The following is a 12,055-nucleotide window of genomic DNA, read 5'->3' as shown; positions in this document are numbered from 1 at the left end:
GTAGTTTTCATGTAAAAACATCCAAATTCAAGGCCAAGAGTTGAAGGTGGATGATCAATAACCAGGCTTGGCAGGATCACCCTTTGGTTGTGGAACATTCGTATTTTACTACAAAAGGCATCATTGCAGAGGGAGAGATATTTCACCTTCATTTATCAGGAAGAGGTAGTGATTGAACTTTATGAACAACTAAGAAAAATAGAAAGAAAACAAAAGGCAAGAGTGAATGAACAGGAAGAACTAAAATTCCTTCTCCCATATGGCAATAGATTTAATTTCTTATTATCAGCTACTGAGTTCAGGAAGAAAGGCTGATAAAAATTAGTGACAAAGGCAGAATAAACATACACAGAACCCTACATCAAATAGCTTAGAAAAAAAGTATCCTTTCAAAGTTGTAAAACTAGGCCAAAATATATGCCGGAAAGTAAACGTCACTAATCTTCTAAACATTCCTGTCACACCACACGTACCTACAGCAATTAACAAGCAGACAGTGCTATTAAAAACCTTACACGGAAATTTAACAACTTTAGAAATTACTACTTCTAGGGCAGATAAAAAATTATAATGGAAAACTTGAAAATATAGAACAATATAAAATATCTATCGAATTTTATTGGGTGTCATAAAAATAGTTTTGATAGAGAGGAAATATTAGCTATCAGAAAAATGCTAACTGTGGCCATTTATTGCACTACAAAACTTACTTCTGTCAATCATGTTCTTTTCTATATATCAAACTCTGCAAACATAAGTCTATCGACATTCTCCTAAAAATATCCAGTGATTAGGGATCTTTTTGTTTGGGCAATGACCTTGTTTATTTAAATCTTTCCATGGCCATGATTGAGACTAAGAAATAAGCAACATTCAAATATTGTTAGTTTTATTATTGATCTAATGACTCAAGTACTTAAATAAAATAAATATTTAATAATGGTTCCAGATAGTTGGAACTTTATAAAAACTAAGAGCTAATTCATTCATTCATTCTCTGAGTCTTGTTGTATTTTCCAAACATCTCAGACTCCTAATCTCACTCCTAATCTCTCCTGACTCAACCTCTCAGGTTCCTGGGTCCAACTTGAAGAGTCTTAATCTTCAATATTTCAATTTAACTGAGAGAAACAATTTACTGAGGTTTTAAACCAATCACTGAAAAGTATCACACTACTAATAACACATTAGTTATAAAGGTGATGGTTCATTTTCTCATATAGCTTAGTTTTGGTGACATGAACGATTAACATTTGGCACTATAAGTCAATGAAGGTTTCTATGTCTGATATTGGGTGGTATAATACAATAGCACATGTTTGACTGACACTCATTCTTTAAGTCCTTTCTTTTCTTTTCTTTCTTTCTCTTTTTGTCTTAAAAACATTGCTTTCTGATTAAGATAATAAAACTCCCATTTTGAACTTATTTTGATTTACAATAGGCTGACATCAGTCCCATGACATTTTTCTAAATAACTGGATTTACCAAAGTTGAATTTCATCACAAAAAGAGCATCCATGTGATTTATTCTGTATGAGTATATGAATTTCTAGAAAGATTCACTAATTGATTTACAATCTGTTCTGGTTTATTAAATGCATAATTGCTTCAATTTACTGAGCATCCACAAAATGTTTCACAGGAGAAGTGTCCCTATTCCCCTCCCCCAGTGCTGTCCCAGCTTTCTTTCTTTGCTGAAAATATGAAAAATATACCCATATAGAATTGTCTACTTTTTCCATAAAAAGCAATCCATCTAGTGTCCTTAAAGTACCAAGGTCAAATATTCAGACATTCCATAAATACCTTATCTGAAATCATCATAGCGTGAGCCAAAGCTCAGCAATAAAAATTCTGAAGTGGCACATCCATAATGAAGAGCCTGCAGCTCTGTGGGCCGCTCTTGACCCCGTCATTATGCTCCCCCGTGAGCAGCCCTCAGCCTTACCCCTTCACTGCCGGGCTACCCTTTGGTTCCCCTGACTTGCTTTTTCCAAGAAAGTTCACTTGTCTTCATTTGCATAGTTAGCGAATTATTTGCTCCGGTGCTTTTTTTGAGTGGTACCATATGTCTACTGTTCAAATGAGGAATGCCCTGGGCCTTCTTAAACACCATAGTTGGGCTTTTGAATCCATCAGCAATACCAATTATCTTTGGATATTTCGAAGCAATGTAATTTCTCATAGTTGAAACTCAATATTTTCTTCCTCACAAAACAGTGTACAGAATATTTTTATACCTTATCTATTTGTCCTGAAACACAAATGGAACACAAGTTAACTTGATTTTTAGACACAATAATTGATTACCATTTCAACTGAGCAAAGCTTTATGTAGCTTTCAGAAAAACCCACAAAATAAATATGAACATGTATAACAATATAAGCATGTAAAACAATAAAGTGGGGCTTTAGAGACTCGTTCCCTCTCTTGCCATGCAGTGGTGGTACATGTCTTTTAATCCCAGTAGTAGGGAGGCAAAAGCATGGGTTTTCTATGAGTTCAAGGCCAGCTTGGTCTACAGAGCGGGTTTCAGGGCAAGCTTTAAAACTATACCTAAAAACCCTACCTTGAAAAAAAGAAAAGAAAAGAAAAGAAAGTTATTCCTGATGTGGGATTCTCCTCTATATGCTATGAATATGCTTTATGGCCATTGGTTAATAAAGAAGCTACTTTTGGTCAATGGCTTAACAAAATACAGCCAGACAGGAAAAAATATATATAGAGAGTAGATGGAGTCAAGGAGATGCCATGAAGCTGCCACAGGAGACAGATGTGCTGGAACCTTGCCAATAAACCACGAGCCTTGTGGGAAAATCTAAAATAATAAAAATGAGTTAATTTAAGATGTAAGAACTAGCTAGAAAAATGCTTAAGCTATTGGCCAAACAGTATTGCAAATAGTACAGTTTCTGTGTGATTTTTTCGGGTCTGGGCCTCTGAGAAATGAACAAGCCACCTCCTCCAACACATTCCCAGTGCCTTCATGATATGACATTATTATGGCCTGTTAGTTTGTGCTACCCAGATGATTCTAGGCATTTATATGAGAAGCATATGAGTTCTAATGAATTACAAGAGCCGTGCTATAACGGAACTACCTTTTGTCAATAGAAAACAGAGGTTTGAGAATGTCAGTCAGTTTACAATCAGACCAACGAGGAAGTGATGGCTGTCTGAACTACTGGTAATACATTTCAGAGAAGAAATCCTCTCTTAGTGATCTGACAGGTGATTCCACAAGCTTATTCATGATTCCAGTTTCCTCCCGCCTGCTTATTTTTAGAAGTTGCATCTGCTAAAGTGATTTCTTTTACTACTCACTGAATTCTCATTTAGAAGAGAGGCAGAGGTGAGGATGGAATTGGTAAATTGATCATTGATTAGCTTGTTTTAACAGGCCATTAACAAATGGCCAAGGTAATAAAAATAGTCATTTAGATCTGTGGCTGAATCCATTAGAACATTTGAGGATAAAATGATGTAATCAGTTTTCACTCTAAGTCTTGATGTGATTCTCCTTACCATTTATTATCACACACACTCGCCTGACATAAGAAAGATTCTTTCTCCAGCTCAAAACTGTAACAGCACAGCAGATGAAACAGGGACAGGAGTGTTCAAAGAAATAGTTAAGAGAGGAATGGGAAGACAGAGGGGAAGCATCCAGAGCTGAGAAAATAGTTCAGTGGATAAAAGAGCTGGCAAAATCAGCATAAAGACACAGGTTCTGTTCCCCAGCACCCATGGGAAAAGCAGGCAGCATAGTGGACCTCAGGAGGACATTTTAGTAAAGTGGGGTAGGAAAGGTTTTAAACAAATGCAGGTAGAGTGAACCAGCCACAGAGGACTGAGGCCATCAATGGCTTATGACCCATTATGACCAGTGATGGCTTCTTCTGAGCTAAACAATTTACTTCTTCTCTTATGTAGATCATTTGATCAGTGGGAACAAAGTTTCCTATTCTATTCTGAGCAAGGACTGGGCTCTCCTGCCAGCTTCCTTTCTTGAAGTTCTCCTCACCCCCACTCCTAGTTCATGTACTCAGAATTTCAGTAATGCAAACTGTCGAACCATATCCAAAACTCTGAATATTAAAAATACCAAATGAAGCTATGTTTTTTTAACCAGGTGTTCTTATTTCTATTGCTGCAAGAAATACCATGACCCAGAACAACCTAGAGGAAGAAAGGATCTATTTTAATTACATTCATCCTTGAGGGAAGCCAGGGCAGGAAATTGAAGCATAAACTGAGGAAAGCTTCTTATGCCCAGGGAATGGTGCTGCCCACAGTGGGCTGGGACCTCCTGTATCAAATGCCAATCATGTCACCTCCCTACAGAAATGCCCACAGTCCAAAGCGATTTAGACAATCCCTCAATTGAAACATATAAACATAGAGATTAAAGTTTGAAATCTGTTTACATTGGAATAGCCAGACATATGAGAAAATTCAGAGTAACTATCCTATGACTCGTAGTGAGTAGAATATTTCAGTTTCTGTTATATAGAGAACAAGACTAAGCACTCAGATTTTTTTTTCCATCTTAAAAGATATGACTTATATTAAGAATAAGAAAACCTTGTATAAAAGACTTAGTGGGATTTAAAAGTTCTACAGTATTAAAGACAGGCACTTATTCTTTTAAATGCATGTGACTAGTTACTTCAAGCAAATGAACAAGGGAAAATTATAGAATCATTCTCTGTTTATTCATTGGCTGAATGCTTATTATATGTCTTCCCAAACTGCTGAGCTAACTATGTTTATGGTCTTCATTCATTGACAGATAGATAGATAGATAGATAATAGATAGATAGATAGATAGATAGATAGATAGATAGAAGGATAGATGGATGGATGGATAGATAGATAGATAGATAGATAGATAGATAGACAGACAGATAGAAAGATAGTTTTAATATATCATGACAAGTGGAAAAGTTGGATATATATATATATATATATATATATATATATATATATGAGTTCAGAGGAAAGCTCCTATCCTAATTAAACTAAAGTAACAGAGTGCTTCATGGCAGAGAGACTGAGACACATCTATCACAAAGATGCATTTGCATTAGGAACGTTTTGAGTATTGGGGATGAAATGGCCAAGAGGGACTAATGTGCAGAGGTAACAAGGTGTGAAAAACTCTAAAGTGCCTGGAAAGTAAGGACGAACCTGCATATATCATTGGTGACAACCAGTGTAGAGGAATGTGCGGGACAATTCAGGACAGTAGAACTCCGCCTTCGCTCTGCTCAGGAACCCACAGTGGTTGCTGGGTGATGACCTGTCTCAATTCCACTTCCCTTCCTTACATTTCTTTTCAAAGCATCTCTATCCATACATTTTCTTTTTAAAATTATGTAACTCAGCAAACATATAGGAAACAGACCACTCCAGGGGTTCTAAGATGTCAGAAATGTAATGTAGAATTAAATTCTTAGGAATCTATTGAAGGGATAGGGATGGGATTTAGACTGGTCTCCCTTGCATCCATATGAGCACCACTGAAGAAGCAGAGATGGGGAATTCCCTCCTCTCACATTATTGCTATTGATGCAGCTGCGCTCGCTGCCTGCTAACTCAACCTTGTAATGCTGTGTATTGTAATAACTGCCACACTTTTGAGGTTGCTTCCATCTATCTCTGCCTCCCGACACTTCTGTTGGAGATCAAGTAGGACAACCAGGCCTTGACAACAGCCAAGATCAAGTGAAGCACGTAGCAGAAACAGAGTAGTCGTCTCTGTGATTTTCCTTGGAGTGCAATCATCATGTCAACCATTTATGAAAATACTATACAGTGTCTCACAACCCGGTTCCAAATCGCAGTGCTGCATTGAATCTTAGTCTTGGCTTTTCCACATTTCACCTGCTGTTTTTTCCAGGTTATTTCAGATTATTTTCCATTTCATTACCTTGAGTCCCTTCCATGAAGCTTATCATGAGAAAAATTTCCAGTTTAATGAAGGCTTTAAAACAAGGGTAAAAAAAAATATGTGTGGTTCAAAAATGGGATAATCTCATATATAGAGCTTTTCAGATATTAGTTTTCTACTTTAATAGCATGAACCATGAGTTCAGGGCTACATTGGAGGCAATGAATAAGGCACTTATAATCAGCTCATTTTGTGAAAACTCCTCCATTTGGAGGGAGCTCTTCAGTTTTGCTGGTTTTGAATTACATTATTATGTACTTCTCCATCGGGTATTTCCATTGGGTTTACCCTTAGTCCTATGCTAGGAAAACTGCAGCTTCAAAAACTATTATTCCTTCATTTTTAATTTGATTAGAAGCTATTATTCCAAGTGGACAGGATTAAGTCCTTTTGAAAAACCTTTATTTTCATGGTTTCATTCAATAGTCCATTTTCCATGTCTTTCTTTGATTTCACTGTGTTTATCGTGTCAGACGTTCCTGAGTGATAAACACCTTTGTCTGTATGTGTGCACAAGTATCTCTGTCCCCATGTCTCTCTCTGTGTGTCTCCCTCTCTTGTGTGTGTATATATGTGTGAATCTCTGTGCATGCGTATGTATATGTGTAGGGGATATTTGTATAGGTGTACATGTGTGTGGATATCAGAGCTCAACCCCAGAAGCCATCTATTTTGTTTTTGAGACAGCCTGTCTCATTCCCATAAAGTTTATTAAGTGAGCCAGGCTGACCAGCAGGGTGATCCTAGGAATCTATCTACCTTCCCAGCAGTAACACTGAGTGATAAACTTACCATTAATTGATAGCTTCTGATAAAAAAGGATTTTCCATCTGTGCTGGTCTAGTCACTGGACTAACTTCTGATTCTGTTGTGATTTAAGACACTTCAGTGTAGTCAGATGCTGCTTGTTCATTCCCAGCTGCCAAGACCCAAAATAAGCACACAGAAACTGCATTAATTAAGTCACTACTTGGCCTATTAGCTCAGGCATATTTCTAGCTAGCTCTTTGATCCTGAACTAACCCATCTCTATTAATCTGTGCATCACCAAGAGGTCATGGCCTACCAGCAAAGTTTTGGGGCTCCAGTGTAAGCATCTGTCTCCTGGTGTGGCTACCTAAGTTCTCTCTGACTTCACCTTCTCTCTCTCTCTCTACATCTTTGTTTGGATTTCCTGCCTAGGTTTACTCTGTTAAGCAATTGGCTGAAAGCAGCTTTATTCATTAACCAATAAAAGCAACACACATATAGAACATCCCATACCACTTCGGACAGAACATAGTAGTTGGTCACTATGTATATTTATGTATATTTAGTGAGTATATAAATCCCACATTTCGGTCTTTAACAAATGAATATCTGTGTTCTGCCCTCTACTTCATTGTGGACTATGTTTTCTAACTTCTTTCCTTCCTTCCTTCCTTCCTTCCTTCCTTCCTTCCTTCTGTCCTTCCATTTGTTTGTTTGTTTATTTATTTAGGGACTGAATTCCCCTCTGTAGTCTGGCTTTTCTGGAACTCACTCTGTGACCAGGCTGGCCTTGAACTCCTAGAAATCAGCCAACCTCTACAACACAATTGCTTGGATTAAAGGAGAATGTCGCCAGTCCTGGCCTCATTAAGATCTATTCTCAACAATATAGTATAATTTGTGTGTATTTGTTAGAAAATAAATTATAAACCAGCGATCTTTTTTTTTTCTCAAAGAATCAGTTCCTCTTTTTGTTTTTATCACACTGACTGGTAAAGGCATAGAGGAAATTCACAGGCTATCACAGATACCATTATAACATTATACTCCAGCTCACTATTGAGCCAAGAACACAAAAGAAATTATTTGCTAAGTGTAAAGTGAAGGTAAAGGGATAATGCCACCACTGTATAAAACAAGACATCTTCAGTCTCCTGTATGACTGAATAGTCACTTGAGCTCAGAGTTTCATGTACAAAACATGACTCAGGTTCATTTGTGAAAAAGGGAAGATTTTACTTCCTTAAATATCTTGTTTTATAATGGTGTGATGTCTCATACAGTATGGAAGAAGACCATGTAATTCACATTAATGGTATCATCCCATTTAATCAATTTCCACAATATATTAATAATTCTAAAATCCTTAGAATTCTAGAGAGTTAGTTTCACCAAAGCTTACTTAGGTTGTTGGACTTGATCATACACAATATGTCAATCCTCTTTGTCTTTGTGTAGGGATCTACCACTACCCCAGGTAATGTATCTATTAGGTTTTCTCTATCCTGATAATAGGCTTTTCCACCCCCTATGCAGCAAACCAGATTAAGTGAAATTGAAAAAAGAAAACAAGAAAAACAGATTTATTTGAGCAAAGCAACTCGCAGGTGAATCTGCCAGCCGCAGAAATCAGGCTAGAGAAGTCACATGCCCAGGCTAAAGCAGAGAGTTTATATACTCTGATGGCATGTCCACCATAAGCTGGGCTTGTGTCCAAGTGTGGTCAAAACCACACTACTTTAGGTGGAGTCTTGGCTACTGGCAACTTCAGGGAAGGAGCCTCTGCAGCTGCCAAGAATGCAGAATTGGGCTTTGTGGCTCCTTTTCTCTGTGGGAGAGTCTCTGAGAGAGTGGGGTTTGGAGAGAGAAAGGAATGGTGCTTTCCAATCAAGTAGCAGTGAGCTGGAGAGTCCAACCAAACAGTATCCTCAAAAGTGTGCATTCTGAAACAATTGACACCATCAGTTTAAAAAAGTTTTGATGGTTAGCAATCGCTAGACTAGACTTTGAGCATAATCCAACATGTAAACCCTAGTTTATTCAATAGTAAGAGCTCTTCTCAGTTTGAAAGAACAAACTGGATATACATTACCAGATTTAATAATCTTTGTAGTTTCAGTTCTAGAGTAAAATAGATAATAGTCGTAATAATAATAATAATAGTAATAAAGCTGCAGTGAAGCTCCAACACGACTTAAGCACTGTGCATTTAACAATTTTCTTCTGAACACCGTCACCATGTAACTAATATTGTCAGCACCATATTTCCCTATGCACAAGGATATGAAATCCAGAGCGCTAAGAAATTTTCCCATGATCACAGATTGAAGGCAGAGCCATCACACTGACAGAAGTCTTACACATTTTCTCCCATTAGTTCTTCCACTATATGGCAGTCACACATCACCTCAGTTAGATCTCTTACATGCTTAGTAAATGCGCGCCACTGATTCCCTATCAACTCCTGATCATCTCGTCTCCCTGTGGATTCTCTGTAAGGAAAGCAATGCTCATAACAAATCAGCTTCCCTTTCTCATCCAGCACATGTCTGGAGCACGCCTTCCCACTGTTGATTGGCCTATGTTCAAGAACTACAAATGGATTTTAATACGAGCCTGTGGGGGGGAAATACAATTATGGTGATAAATCTGTAAGAATCATATAATGAATGGAAACCCCTACATAAATGCTTTTTGGATTATCTGTCACTAGGGATTACTTACGCCATAATCTCCTCTATGACTGGAGATAATTGAATGCTGGCTATTTTACTGCAAGTGGAAGTTCTGACGTTAAGGAGAAAATGAAGCATGTAAAAAGGAGTTTGCTTATTTACTCAGTAATTAATTTGAGGTTTCATCACAGGAATCATTTAAAGCCATAACGCAGAGTAACTTTATCTCATGGGAACTGGGCTCCTTTTATTTGGATGAGAGACGTGATGAATGGGTCTGCCTCTTCTTTTTCTGTTTATTCACTAATAAACAATCAAATACCATGCAGATGTTGTTTGAGAGATAGAAGGGAAACTATTAGTGGAAAAATAATCATACTAAGAAATGTTTGTCCCGTCTCTGAGAGCTTTCGCTTAACCTTTGGCCTCCTTCTTTTCTATGAAATGACACCATGGTCATTGAGTTGCATGAAACAACGGATAAATATCTTGTAGAAGTGAGGACAGTGACATCACCTCATCCTGATAGGAACACACACATTATAAATCAGGCATGGAAGTCAGCATTGCATTTATAATACAGCCATGGATTTCATGGTCAGAATTCACTGAAGGCTGTTTGAATAGTGTCTACCTATAGAACCATTGACACATTTCTTGAACTTCCCATGTCTCTTTCCATTCATCAACTGTACACCTAACCCAGTTTTCTGCATCGAGGTGCTGTAAACTGTAAGCAGTACATTGCTATGCATGCTATGCGTGCAAGCTGTTGTCCCTGTGAAAGAAGTTCTTGGGCATGCCTAGGAGTTCTGGGACACTAGATATTCCATGGGCTTATGTTCAGAATCTTCACTGAATAGGCAGATTCTAAGTGTTTTGAAGACTGCCTGGAGAATTTGTGACTTGGCTCTTTTCAGTCCCAAACGAGCTTCTTAATTAACACAGAACACACACACACACACATACATACATACACGCATGCACACACACACACAAACACACACACACAAACACACACAAACACACACACACACACACACACACACACACGTGTATTTACAGCACCAATCTGAAAACTACACAGATGAAGACATATGGACACACAGATATATATATGTAGACAGGTCATAAATTCAAAGGATTTTATACCTGTTCTCACAAAATATACACACTGACACCCCTTGCTTAAATGCTCAGTGCACTGCCCTAGTGAATGTAGGTTTTCAGGCTGGGAACAGGTGACTTTTCCCATTGAGCAATCTCAACATTCCTGCCTTATATTGTTTGTTTTTTGTTTGTTTGTTTGTTTGTTTTTAGACCGATTCACATTAGGCAACCCTGATTGGCCTGGACTCACTATGTAGACTAGGTTGCCCTAGCACTTGTAACAATTTTCTTGCCGCTGCATCCAGTGATCTTGGATTGGAGGACACTTGTTTTTATAGAACATAGGGTTGAAACACACTTCATTATTCATTCATTCATTCATTTATTTTCTTTAGGTCTCTAAAATGTGATCAAATGCCATTGAATCTTCAGGGATGGGAAGGGCTTATTTCTTTTACTGCATCTTTAGATGAACTATAGTGAAATTACATATAGTTAATACTATACATTTATAACTTTGACCAAACACTTAGCAGCTAAGTGTGAATGCTTTCCATCACGACAGGAAAGGCTTTGTCATACTGATACCTGGTAGAGGAATGGTGACAGCTCTTTCTCAAGTACAAAGATGGTATTTACTGAGAACCCTGGTTTTAACCCGCTGTAGTTACAGAATTGCAGGCCTGCAGTGATAAATTATATTTAGCTCACTTGTGTAGCTTAATTTCAGATGATAGATGGATGCACACACTAATTTCCATAGAATATTCATACCACCAGTAAAATCTGATAGTAGTAACTTCTATGGCAAATTGAGCTTCAATGAGGTTTGTGATTTCTCTCATCATAATGTAATGTGTTTTTTCTTCCCTATAACGATGCTGTGGAACCTAAGAACACACGCACACACACCAAAATTAAAGTAAAATTATGAAGCACTGACCTATAGATTTAGACCTTTTTTCTCCTTAAAGTATATTTTGAATTAACAAAAATATTGAGATTAGGATTTAGGTAAAAGAAGGTCTATTAGGAGTCAACACGAATGTATTTCATAGGAGTTGTTTTCAATACTTTCTGAAAAATAAAACAGCATTTCTTTTTATCTTAAAGTGACATAGATTCATTTCAGAAAATATAAAGATATATAAATATATATAATAGTTTATGTATAAATATAGCAAAATATAAATAAAAATAAATAGAAAATATAAATATATAAAATAGTTTGTATTTATAAATAGAGCAAAAGATTTTAAGATGAAATATAGTTCCTTTTAATGGAAACTCCATTAAGCTAGAATTTTTTTTCTGACCTTTCCTTATTTTCATTTGTGAACAAGATATTTTCTGGCAGCAAAATTTCTTCTTCAGGTTCACTCTTGTCCACTAACAGTTCCTTCCACTTAGCATTATCTAAAACAGTTTCCAGTGGCGTTCAGTGTTATACCTCAGACTTCCCCAGTCACTGGTGACAAGTGATCGCTTAGTACCTACGCTGATTGCCACAGTGCTGGTCGTGTGTCCCTTACACTTACCCAGTTCATAGCTACATTAAAGCCG

At 37.3% G+C, this 12,055-nt stretch overlaps 1 protein-coding gene across 1 annotated transcript in view; it reads left to right on the top strand.

Moving 5' to 3' along the window:
- Klf12 (Kruppel like factor 12) overlaps nt 1–12,055 on the top strand; it is a 379,112-nt gene that overhangs the window by 211,604 nt on the left and 155,453 nt on the right. The window lies entirely within an intron of this gene.

The sequence above is a fragment of the Microtus oregoni genome, unplaced genomic scaffold (genome assembly GCF_018167655.1).
Source record: "Microtus oregoni isolate MIOR12 unplaced genomic scaffold, Mior012 000001F_ref0000356, whole genome shotgun sequence".
NCBI lineage: Eukaryota > Metazoa > Chordata > Mammalia > Rodentia > Cricetidae > Microtus > Microtus oregoni.
The sequence above is the reverse complement of the archived record's forward strand: the minus strand, read 5'-3'. Positions and strand labels throughout refer to the sequence as shown.